Source organism: Octodon degus, unplaced genomic scaffold (assembly GCF_000260255.1).
Source record: "Octodon degus isolate 3935 unplaced genomic scaffold, OctDeg1.0 scaffold00638, whole genome shotgun sequence".
Classification (NCBI taxonomy): Eukaryota; Metazoa; Chordata; class Mammalia; order Rodentia; family Octodontidae; genus Octodon; species Octodon degus.
In genome coordinates, this window is record NW_004525214.1 from 25,554 (window position 1) to 36,998 (window position 11,445).

General features: G+C 42.9%; 1 long non-coding RNA gene across 1 annotated transcript; it reads right to left on the bottom strand.

The window, feature by feature from the left end:
- Positions 1-5,407: 5,407 nt before the first annotated feature.
- Positions 5,408-11,150, bottom strand: LOC111814842. The gene is made up of 4 exons (XR_002819719.1): positions 10,992-11,150; positions 7,768-8,057; positions 5,951-5,958; positions 5,408-5,657 (listed from the first exon to the last, which is right to left on the bottom strand). It is a non-coding gene; the product is annotated as an uncharacterized LOC111814842 (long non-coding RNA).
- Positions 11,151-11,445: the final 295 nt, after the last annotated feature.

The following is an 11,445-nucleotide window of genomic DNA, read 5'->3' on the forward strand; positions in this document are numbered from 1 at the left end:
AGGTAGGGCAGAGTGGTGGGGGGGGCCAAGGGGGTGGGAGAGGTTCCGGCCCACGCTGCGCCTGGGCTGGGACTGGTCCTGCCGGCGCAGGGTAGCAGGAAACTCTCCACACACTCACCGGACCTGGGCTAGGACTGGGTCTGGGGGCTCCCCTTGTATTCTTAATTTGCTCAAAGTTTTTGTCATGAGCACATGCTAAAAGTTTTAAATCTTGTAGTTGTATCTGTTGAAATAAATATGGAATTATTCTCTATTGTCTGTTAAAACTATGCTTTGATTTATACATACTATGCCAATATTCCTTTCTACTTGCTCATGACAAAATAACTTATGCATTGATACACTTTTATACTTTTTCATTTATTTATTTTTATGATGCAAGTCTTGTTACACAATTTGGAATCATAGTGATCCTTCTGTCTCAGCTGCCCTAGTGCTGGGATTATAGGCATGCACATCCATACCCAGCTCCAGGGCCAGCACAGAGTACAGTGACTTCTGGGCTAACACAGCATGCAGTAACAGGGATCAAACTGGGAACCTTGTGCTTGCCAGGCAGGCGCCTATGCCGTGCGCTATCTCCCCAGCCCCACATTTTTATACATCTGTTCAGAAACTTTTGTGTGAGGTTATGAGTGTTTCTTGTAATGTATTTGTAAGGTTATAGTGTCAGAAATACTAAGATAAATTGGAGACATTCTTACTCTCCTCTCTCAAAGATTTGAGGCAAAATTGGTGTTTTCACTACTGTATCTTTGATAAAATTTGCTAACACTTCAGGATCACAACCTTTTTTCCACATTAGGGAAGGAGAATAAAAACAAAGCATGTTATTACCTATATTATTTGCTTTCACTCTTTGCTGTTGATTTTGGATCAGTTACAATGAAGATATTTGAATGTTCATGTTCTTCTTGTCCATTTCAGTAAATTGTGTTCCTTCAGGATTTTCTCATATATTCAGTATAGTCAAATGTATTGCCCTAAGGTTTTTCATTATATTCATCTTTTTATTATTGGCAGTTCTCCATTGAGTTGTATTGAGCAGGTAGTTATGGTAGTATTCTTGCACTTGCTCATACATAGCAGCCAAGTGTAATGAAGGGTGGTTCTTTGCAAAGCTGAGGTAAACTCTAAGGAAACCAAACAGGTTAGGTGTCTTTTCTCTATTCTTAGGCCTTCACCTGAGTTCTTCTCAATGCCAGTCTTCCTGGCATGATGAGGGCCATTATCAGATAAACACCTATTAGGGAATCATGTGGGTACCCATGCTTTGATTCAGATGCCTCCTGTGGTGGATTGACAACATGTAACACCCAGCTGAACTGAACCAGTGTGGTTCATGACTTTAGAGGTCCACATGAGGATTGCTGCCAGCAGAATGCAAAGCAGAACTGAAGAAAAAGAATAGTTTGGACTTGCTGAATGTCTTGGAGGAGCTTGTCATGTTGGCTTTCCTGAAGAAAAAAATAAGCTCAGGACCTGGTTGTCCCTGAGAATGGCTACGGTTCCACTGTGGGAGATCTGGTCCTCACTTGGAGCATTGCTTCTCAGGTTCAAGAGGGGAAGATGGTGCACTACTCATTCTGCTGGAGAAACTTCTTACATTAGCTTTCCTGATGGGATCTTGGCTGCTCTGTCAGCTAAACTCAGGACCTCTCTATCAACGAAGATGCTTGTGATACTTTTTGGGGAGCTCTAGTTATTACTTTGAGTGTTGCTTCCTGTCTCCAGTTGAGATCCATCAACCTGCTTGTACAGAGCCTTCATCCAGCTAACACAGATTTTCTAGCTTCCACCACTGAGTTTTGGTCCTTCCAAGAGCAGATTGTGAAACAGGCCTGCCAGAGACATTGTCATGGCTTCTAGGACTCCAGTGGGTTTCATGGGGACATTGTTATTGGCTTTAGCTATTCAGCTGGACTCACAGAGAACATGTTATGTGATTAAGGACCATAGTTGGATTCCTTTCATCTTTGGTGTGTGGACAGATTTCCTGCACACTCTTCCTAAATGATTCTTTGGGTAGCTATTATTAAACAATCTTATAATTATCCTGTATTGTATTATTTTCCATGTAAGCCTCTGACTATAACACATGTATTCCATCTTCAAATTTAATTTTTGAGTCAAGAAAAGACCTCATCAACTAGAAATTTTTCTTGCAGGGAAATTGACTTTGAAACTCATGGAAGTGAGATGGACGGGCAGTGAAAGGCTCCCTGGCAAATACAGCACCTGCCTGTATGCTTCCTTAAGGTTGGTAGACACTGAGCCTTGGAATCCCCACTCATGCACACGCTGGAATGGTAGGCAGCTTGAGCACCAAGTCAGTTTCCAGCTTCTACTGTAGTTAGAGGAATTTATTGCAGTACAGTTGGTGTCACACCCTGATGTTCGATCTCCAGTAAGCTATGCATAATATTGCTTAGGTAGAATCTGTATCTTGTCAAGCTGTGCCAGGGTCTTGGGAAAAGATCAGGCTCATCCACCTAGCAAGGCACCAGGTGTTCTCTTTTGAGGATCAACTCATCTTCCTTGTCTCTCTGCAATTAATCACAAGAATTTCTCAGCCACTTCATTTGGGGGACTTGAGCTCACTGCAGCACATCTTGGACTGTGGGCTGGGAGAGCAGGAGAAATCCTTCAGTAGGAAGATTACTGTTCTTTGAAAATGGGCATGGATAAGGCCACCCTTCCAAGGGAGGACTCTACTTTCAAGGGTCTCACTACGGGTGGCATGTCTTCTCCAGTATGAGATTCTTACTCCTTGATGGACTGAACTGAAAGGAAAGGCAACAGTCCTTCTATGAGATGAGTTTTCTCTTCTTTCACTAAACTGACCACAGGTAAAGGAGCTATGCCCTCATCAGCTACCAACACCTTGGGGGTAATGTGGATTGACTTGCTATGATGGACTACCTCCGGGCCCATGACTGAGGAAGCTTCCATGTCAATGGCACCATCAGCATGGGCTAAAATACCAGGATTGATACACTGAAAAACCTGATGGGCCTCCAGACACAGGTTAAGAGCAGTGGCCTTCAACCTCTGCCATTCATGCAATGGGACTTAGTTTTGATGGTCATATTCCAGGGAACCCAGCATTGATCTGTTTCTGCTACATAAACACCTGGTGCAAAGCCCTCCAGCAGGGATTGTTGGGCACCAGAAGCATGAAAATTAACAGATTGGAGAATGCCAAGAAAACCTGGAAAAGTTGGAGATAGTTCACTCTGGTGACCAGAACTTCAGCAGCAAAGTCATACAGAGGGACAAGAATCCTCTCCTAGCAGCAGGAATTTATAGTACAAAATTTGAACCAGGCCTGCTAGATGGTATACTGTGTGAAACATAGAGAGGAAAATATACTTGGAGCTTCCCAACTTCTGCATACATTTCAACATCCTGAGAACAGGAATATTGGATGAGCGTGAAATGTGAGCACTGAGAGAAGCTTGGGTGGACTCAAGCTTGCTGGGCCCTGCTCTCATGCTGATGCCTGAGGTACTCTGATAATCATGCACTTTTGTGGCTTGAGCTCTCTGTGTATTGAGCACTCAAATTCTATGTATTCTATCTGTTGTTCTGCATTTTCGTGTGCCTTATCATTTTTGGAGGCAAAGTTTGTGTTCTGACCTTACTTCCTTTTTAATTAATGAGCACTAACAGTTCTGAAACTGCTTAGTCAACTGGTACTTTTTTATTACAATATATAACAAAAAAAGGAATGAGGAAAGAAAGGAGGCCCTAAAACCTTCAGAATAAAGGCCCCATTAAACAGACACATAAATGAGCATGAGAGAGTGAAATCGCCAACTGTTTAGTATGAGGCCTCCACCACAAAGCCTTATGTATTGTACTCTGGACAGGCCTGTGATGAGTAGGGCAAGCTACTGATCAACTGTCATCAATAGAGGCATCAAATATTGCCATTTCTTTGCAGGAAAATATTTCTAACATTTGATTCTTCTGCATAAAATTGACAGTAGTAATTAACATTTTAATAAAGAATATAAAAATCTGTAAGTCCATATTGAAAAACAAAAATGGTTTAATTATTTATGGTAATATTATCTTTGTATTGAAATTAAACTCAAGGAGACAGTGTTTTTTCTACCGGAATACCAGAAAGCCAGTAAATATGCAACACTGAATTACAGGATGTCCAGGATATGTCTAGGTATAACAATATTACACAGGTAAGGATGACACAGCTGGAAATATTTTTGAAGAAAACACACTGGAAAATAAGGTGCTTACACATTCTCATGCAAGTGCCTAGAAGCTGCTTCACAGTTATCAAGGGCACAGTGTGTGTACCCCAGGACAGCTCCAGTAGATGCCTCCTCAACCAGGCGAGCAGAGCCAATGGGAAGGAATGAGCGATGGACAAAGAGGACGCTGCCTGCAGGCAGAAAGCAGCAAGCAGAACCTGGAATTAACTACACCTGTCAACTGCTGTTGCTCCTGGCTATATGTTTAGGTTGAATTTAATCCCGAGAAAAGTGTCACTAGCAACTAAATGTAGGCCAGGTGCCAGGAAATCGCTGACCTGTTCTCTATACACAAGTCATTTTCATGAACAAATGGGATGACAATAAAGAGAGAGATTTGTGTTACAGTAGCACTAACATACCATTCTCCCCCCCCCCAAATAAGAATAGAACAGAAAACAATCAGTCATGGAAACTACAGATTACAACTGCCACCCCAATAAGCTTATCCCTGTCTTCAAGAGCAGCCATGGACTAAGAGAACAGCGAGGGCTAGCAAGGCAGGAACACGGTGATGGGCTGGCATTTGCAATCTCTACTTTTCAAGACTGATTCTTTTCTGGCTAGGTCTCATTTTGGGGGAAAGGAGTATACAGTGGTACCTTCATTCATAAACTTAATTCTTTCCATGATTATGGCTACAAACTGAATTGGACAAGAACGAAATCAAGTTCAATGGTTAGGATCCACTTTGTTCTTATCAGGAAACTGGATTTGGTTCTTGTTCAGTTCAACTGGTGACCACAATCTGGGAAAAAAATTGAGTTCATGAACCCAGGTACCACTGTACATACATGCGCTATTAATATTTTTCAAAACCAAATGTGTCCTCTTCACTTTGTCATGTTTTTTTTTGTGGTGACACTGACTAAAACTGACAGAAAACTGACAGAAAACTGTTAGCTCTCCTGGCCATAGGTCTGCACTGTGCATCTGTCTCATGATGTCCTTGTGTCACACTCGGGCTGAGCACATCAGGAAAACACTGCAGTGCTGTTACTGCCCCTCGCAGGGCAGCACAGTGGGAGGCAGTGCCCACACAGTCCCGCTATCATCATGCAGCTGCCACTGCCTTTGGTCTTCTCATGGATGGAATTAAGAGGACTAGAAAAAGGTCTCTCTGCTGGCTCTACAGATGTAGGTCTTAGTCTTCATAAGTATTTCACAAAATTGGAGGCAAAGAGGTGGAATTTTTCCAATACAACTGGGCTGTTGGAGTGAAAACTGTCAAGAGCTCTTGGTGGTTTTCAAATTCAGTAATCACATGAATCACTCCAGTGTTCTCTGTGGACTTTAAATTGGGTTATTATGAAATCAAAAAACTTCACTTAATGTCTTAGTTCTCTTCATCAGCAAAGTCTGTTCTTCTTTCCAACAATACTTAGCACCTGGAGAGGCAGAGAGAAATTAAGCAAAAGTCTTGGTCAGGTCTGTATCATAGGTGGACTAAAAGATATTCTTTTACGTTGAGGATGACCGTTGGGCTGAGCTTCTCTCTGAGCATTACCAAGAATATGAAGCTAGCAACAGTGCCAACAGACACAGTTCAGAATCCTACCAGCCCACAAAGCAAACAGTCCTGACAGGGTGACAGCCCACAAGAAACAACAGTGCTGCAGATCAAAAGATCTATTAAGGGATTTTTTTTTTTTTTGTGGTACAGGGGATTGAACTTAGGACCCTGTGCTTGCCAGGCAAGAACTTATCCTACAGAGCTATCTCCATGGCCCTTATTAAGGGAATGAATTATTGAATATAAATATAAATAAAAATTATGGAATGAATTATGAAGAGAAACAACAGTGGCTGAATGAGCTCCAATCCTAGTGAGAGTGTTAAGATAGTAAATGTGTCCAAAGCCACCAAGATGGCTACCTGTGTGACTTAAGTGTGAAGTCCTGGGAATCTGCAAGCTATTTTCCACTTTCTCCTGGCAGTCTTCTGTTTCCTGACACTATTTCTCTGAACATCAGAGAGGTGCTAGGTAGGAAACCCAAGAGTCCTGGCAGCTGAGCCAAGGGCATAACCTGCCCGCTTGGGAGGATGCCTCATTCCAAGCCAGGCATCCAAGTTCAGCTCTGAAAAGAAACCATAGCCAACAGGATCCATCACTATCTATTACCTTACATTTGTGTACTCTTCTACCCAAAGTATTATTTGGACAAGAAAATGCAAGGGGTGAGAGGACCTCCAGAGACTGAGTCTCAGTTAATTTTAATCTCAGAAATACAAGAAAGGTAACCAAGACACAGCGTCTCTAGATTTCCTCTCACCTCTTGGATTTTTTCTCATTGCTGAGACAATACCTGACACCCAGAGTTAAAAGAGCAGAGATTTAGCTAGTTGGCAGTTTCAGTGGCTAAGTAGTTGGCTCAAGGCCAGGGTGGTCAGGTCCACAGGCATTGCAGAAGTGAAAGAATTCATGGGAGCCCAAGGTAGGAAAGCAACATGGGACAACCACCGCTCTTTCTATCCCTTCCATCTCATCCAGAGTACTTAGGACATGGAGCACACACACTCTTAATCCTAGTGCCCTTGATCCTAGCACTGCACTAAGAATCAATCCCAGCATCACACTCTGAATCCAGCCAGCTCTGTAAAGCCTGCTTACGACTGCATTAGCCTTTGGGGACACCTAGACAGGAGACATAAGACTCTCATATATTTTTTATATTAATATTTATCACATATACTGTAAAGATAAATCTTTTAGGGGGAAGCACTACCAGTTTACAAAACTATGATTGATAAAAACAAATTCATAGCAGGTATATTACATAATGGTACACTTAACACACAAAAACAGTGTGACCTTATCACTGGATAATTCTGCAGGAATGAGGCTTCCACAAAGAAGAGTAGCTTCTGTGCAATCTGCACGGGCATTGCCCTTCATTTACAATAGATGACAATAAGCAGAAAAATAAGCTTCATATGACAGGACACAGTGTTGTGGGCCTGCAATTCATACTGATACTGTAAACTGTCTCTAATCAGGTTTAAATGTCTCTATAAAGTCACCTTGTGAAACTCATCATTGTCTGCCAAGGATTAGACTATGCATATTCTAAGCTACTATGATGGAGAAGTTCTTATTAAATCAGATACTATTGAAACTTTATGAATTAATGATACCACAAAATAGTCACTATAGTTCCTATATGTCTAAATAGCAGGCCAGAGAATAAGAAGAACTGATACACATTAATTTTTATGTGTCTCAGACAGCCTGGGAAGGTAGTTCAGTGGCACAAGTGCTTTCCTGGAAAGCACAAGGTCCTGAGTTTGATCCCCAGTTCTTTATGTTTCAGAGAAAAAAAAATAGACAGAAATATCTAAGAACACAAATGATATAACCAGATTGCCTAGGCTCTGAACACAAAGGATACATCTGGTCCTGACACCAAAATTCTGGAGCTAGAGTCTGATAGTTCATGCTGTCCCAATGGACACATGCAAAAACATACTGTTTCCTGTAGCAACAAATAACTGGCAATAAACGTAGAGAAGGGCGACTGCCATACCACTTTCCTTCCTTATCCTGAAAGGGCTGGTACTGGTCACCACAGTCTGTGCACACTTCAAAGCTCCAAGTGGTGGAAGAAAGGCTCTGCCTGGCTTTGCAGTCTCCATACTCAAAGCACTGACCCAGGGGTATTCCCAGATGAGGGATCCCCTGGATGCATGGTTCCAACTGTGACTGGGAAGCTTGCAGCTCTGAGAAGCGGGAGCTGAATTCTCCAATCCACAGCCCTTGGGCACAGGTTTCCTTGGTGTAAGCTGAAAAGAGAAGAGCATTCAGTAGAAAAATCAGAGCACTCCCTGTGTAGCATCACTGAGAACAACCACTGCTAATATCTCTGCATTTTAGTGAAATCACATAGTGATCCAGGCACTGACAGGGACATCATGTATACAAAGATGATGTCATCATCCCTAGGGATGAGCAGATAGACGTGGCCACAGGGATGTCCCCAAGAGAATAGTCACCCAGCTGAGCAACACAGTTTTCATTTGACTGATAAATTCATGTCCATAGCTCTACTATTACAAACTCTAGTTCTTCATTCTAGAAAGAAGGTTGTATAAAAGATGAAGATGATGGAAGAGAAAGAATTGTGGATCTCTATTTGCAGAAAAGAACCTAGAAAACTACAGGATTTCACAGCTTGGGGTACGATTAAAAGGGAGGCAAGTAACTGTGGAACATGATTCAAGTCATGGAGAAATTTTAGGGCTTTTGTACATTGTGAACTGGTTGTTGTCTTATTTTTGGCCTCCTATCTATGCATATGTATAGTACACTGCAATGAAGAAGCTGTATTGGTATAAGCATGGTAGTAAAGTTGCCAGCACCTTAGGTATGTGGTGTACAATATGAATTTAGGGTTTTGGTCTTTTTTTTTTTTCGGTACTGGGGATTGAACTTAGGACCTGGCACTTGCCAGGCAAGCACCTATTCTACTGAGCTACCTCCCTAGCCCATGAATTCAGGGTTTCTCAGCAGAGTACTGAAATAGGAAGCTTTTGTATTACAGTCCTCACAATGGAGTATAGACAGGTCCCAAAGGTGAAAATTAGTTATATTCTTACAGAGAAATAAAAGATAATTTCTACTATCTATTCAATAGACAATCTCAGTAACTAAGGGCTTCCAAGAACTTCACACCAGTCCAGATCAGACTCAGAGGTGCCAGAGCCAGCAAGGCCTCCTGTGCATTGCTGTGAAGTGCTCTGTCTCTTCCATCTGCACAACCTTATTCCCAGTAATGTCTGTTTCTTTTCTTGAACACTGTCTATTTGGCTTTTTCTCAGCTTTATCTGTCTTCCTACAGACAATAGCAGACTCTTCTCACTGGGTCTGAATTCCCACTCTGCCCAGCAGCTCATCTGCTTCCGCAATCTCCACACCATTAACTGTCTCAAGTGAGTTTTTCTTTTCATTTCTTTCTTTCTTTTGGTTGTGGACTCACTGTGTGCCCTTCTGTGATGGTCTCAAAAAAAAGGCTCCACCAAACCTTAGACCTGAGTTGCCAGATTACCTCTGGCTCTAAGGTGCAATCGTCCCCAGGCCTACCACTCTTCTTATTCCAAGTTATCTTTTTATTGTGACCACACAAGTACTTGGGAAAGCTTGTATTGGACACGCAAGAATTAATTCCTTACCACACCTTTCTGCTCCTTATTTCTGGTCCCATGCAGTTGTCTGACAGCACTGCCCACCAATCCCTTAGAGCAAATGTTTTAAGAAGGCCCCTCCCTGAACCCAGCCAAGCTTCCAGTGCCTACCTTCATCCACTTCCTGTCTACAGGGATACTGTCAGTCTGGTGTATCCTTCATGCTTCCTCGTAACAAAGTTTCTACATCATTTGTATGGACTCTCAGCATGATTTATGAGAGATCCTAGTGTGTTGAAGGATGATACATCTGCAACCAATACAGCTGTTGATTAAAATGACTGTCACCAACAGAAAAAATGATCTCAGATGTGGAAAGACCTCACTGATGCAGAAATCTATCCAAGGTCTTCTGGTGCCTCCTGTACTTTCTTCTCAAATGTCTGACAGTTGAGTTCACTCTCAACCTGACATACACAGAGCTCTGCGGTCAGAATACACAGGAACACAACCATGCCCAGACAACTTAGAACTTTCCTACAGTGTCTTATTTATCACCATGATGTAACTAAATTCAACTGCCCTCTCCCATAACCCACTCAAAGATGTGAAGCTGGATGCCTTTGCTCTATGCCCATCAGCTGCCAATTTTAACAAGGTTTCCTTATTCAACTGTGTCCACACTTAAACTCCTCCCTCATCTGCTTCCTAGGAACAAAAGCCTGCAGATGCAAACAAGTCCCAGGGAGCCTTGTTCTCAGGTGTGGACATTCCATTTCACCTACTGCACAATCACACTGGAAAAGCTCTTTAAGAAGCTGGGTCCTTCTTTTTAAAATGTGAACACCTCTATCTGTTATAGATACCACCCTGATGACTTTTTGTAGAGATGGAACCAAAGTCAGAGAAATTTGTCCAAGTGCTGCACAACGAAAGTGTGCGTGTGCGCATGCACATACACACACAGTTTCACTATGTATCCCAGACCAATCTCAAACTCCAAGCTCTTGTCCTACATCAGGCTCCTGAATAGTGAGATCAAAGGCATGTGTGACCACATTAGGCCCACGATGGATAGCACCATAACCTGCCTGGTGGAAGACAGAAAGTTAGGGCAATTCATTTGGAAGGAAAGAAGTGTCTGAGGAGGCAGACAATGTAAAGTAGAAATCAGAAAATGAAACAGACCTCAAAAATAATTGTGTCAATAGGCAAGCCAGCCTATTGTCCATCAAAGACTGGAGGAAACAGAGGTAAAGTAAACTCCCAAGAACATTACAGAACAGAAGAAATGGGCACCCTGTACACTGGGCTCTGAAGCAGCCCTGGGCAGCAGCAGGGCTGGCAATGAGAGCTCAGGCTCCTGCTTTCCTCACTCACCACCCTGCAAATCTGCACAGTGCTCAACAAGATCAGGATATCCAGTCATGCAGAAGTACAGATGACCTGCAGACAGGCCTGACTCTGCACAAGTTCTGAACCAAAACAGGCCTCCTGGACCACCTGCGGACACCTCTCTCATGTGAGATGGAGAAGCTGAGCACAGAGAGCCCTTCATAGAGGACCTATTATCTGTAGGGTAATGTAAGTACTCACTGGACCCAACCACAGTAGAGTGGCCTTCAGGCTTCTGTGATGGGAAGGCCGCACTGCTTACACATTCCTGTGGCTCGGCCTCAGCAGGATGACAGGAAAGGAGCAAATAGTTTTCATCTAGTGAATCTGGCCCAAGTTCATTTTCTTACTCTGCACACAGATGGAAGAGATAAAGCAGAACAATGATAATTGGGATGGACCATAATCCACAGCTTCCCACACGGTTGTCATCAAAGCTTTGGGCCAATTCCTGGAGCATTCACAGGAGTCCGAGGGAAACTCTGCACCCCTGCATTGCACATTGCTTGTTTGCCCTGAGGATGAGACAGACAGAGAGACCCACTGACTGACTGACAGACACAAACAGAGAAAGACCAACCACTTCTCTGTGAACTGGGTAGACTGTAATGTGATGAGGAAGAACACTAAGCTATGCCTGGAAGGTAGAGCAATG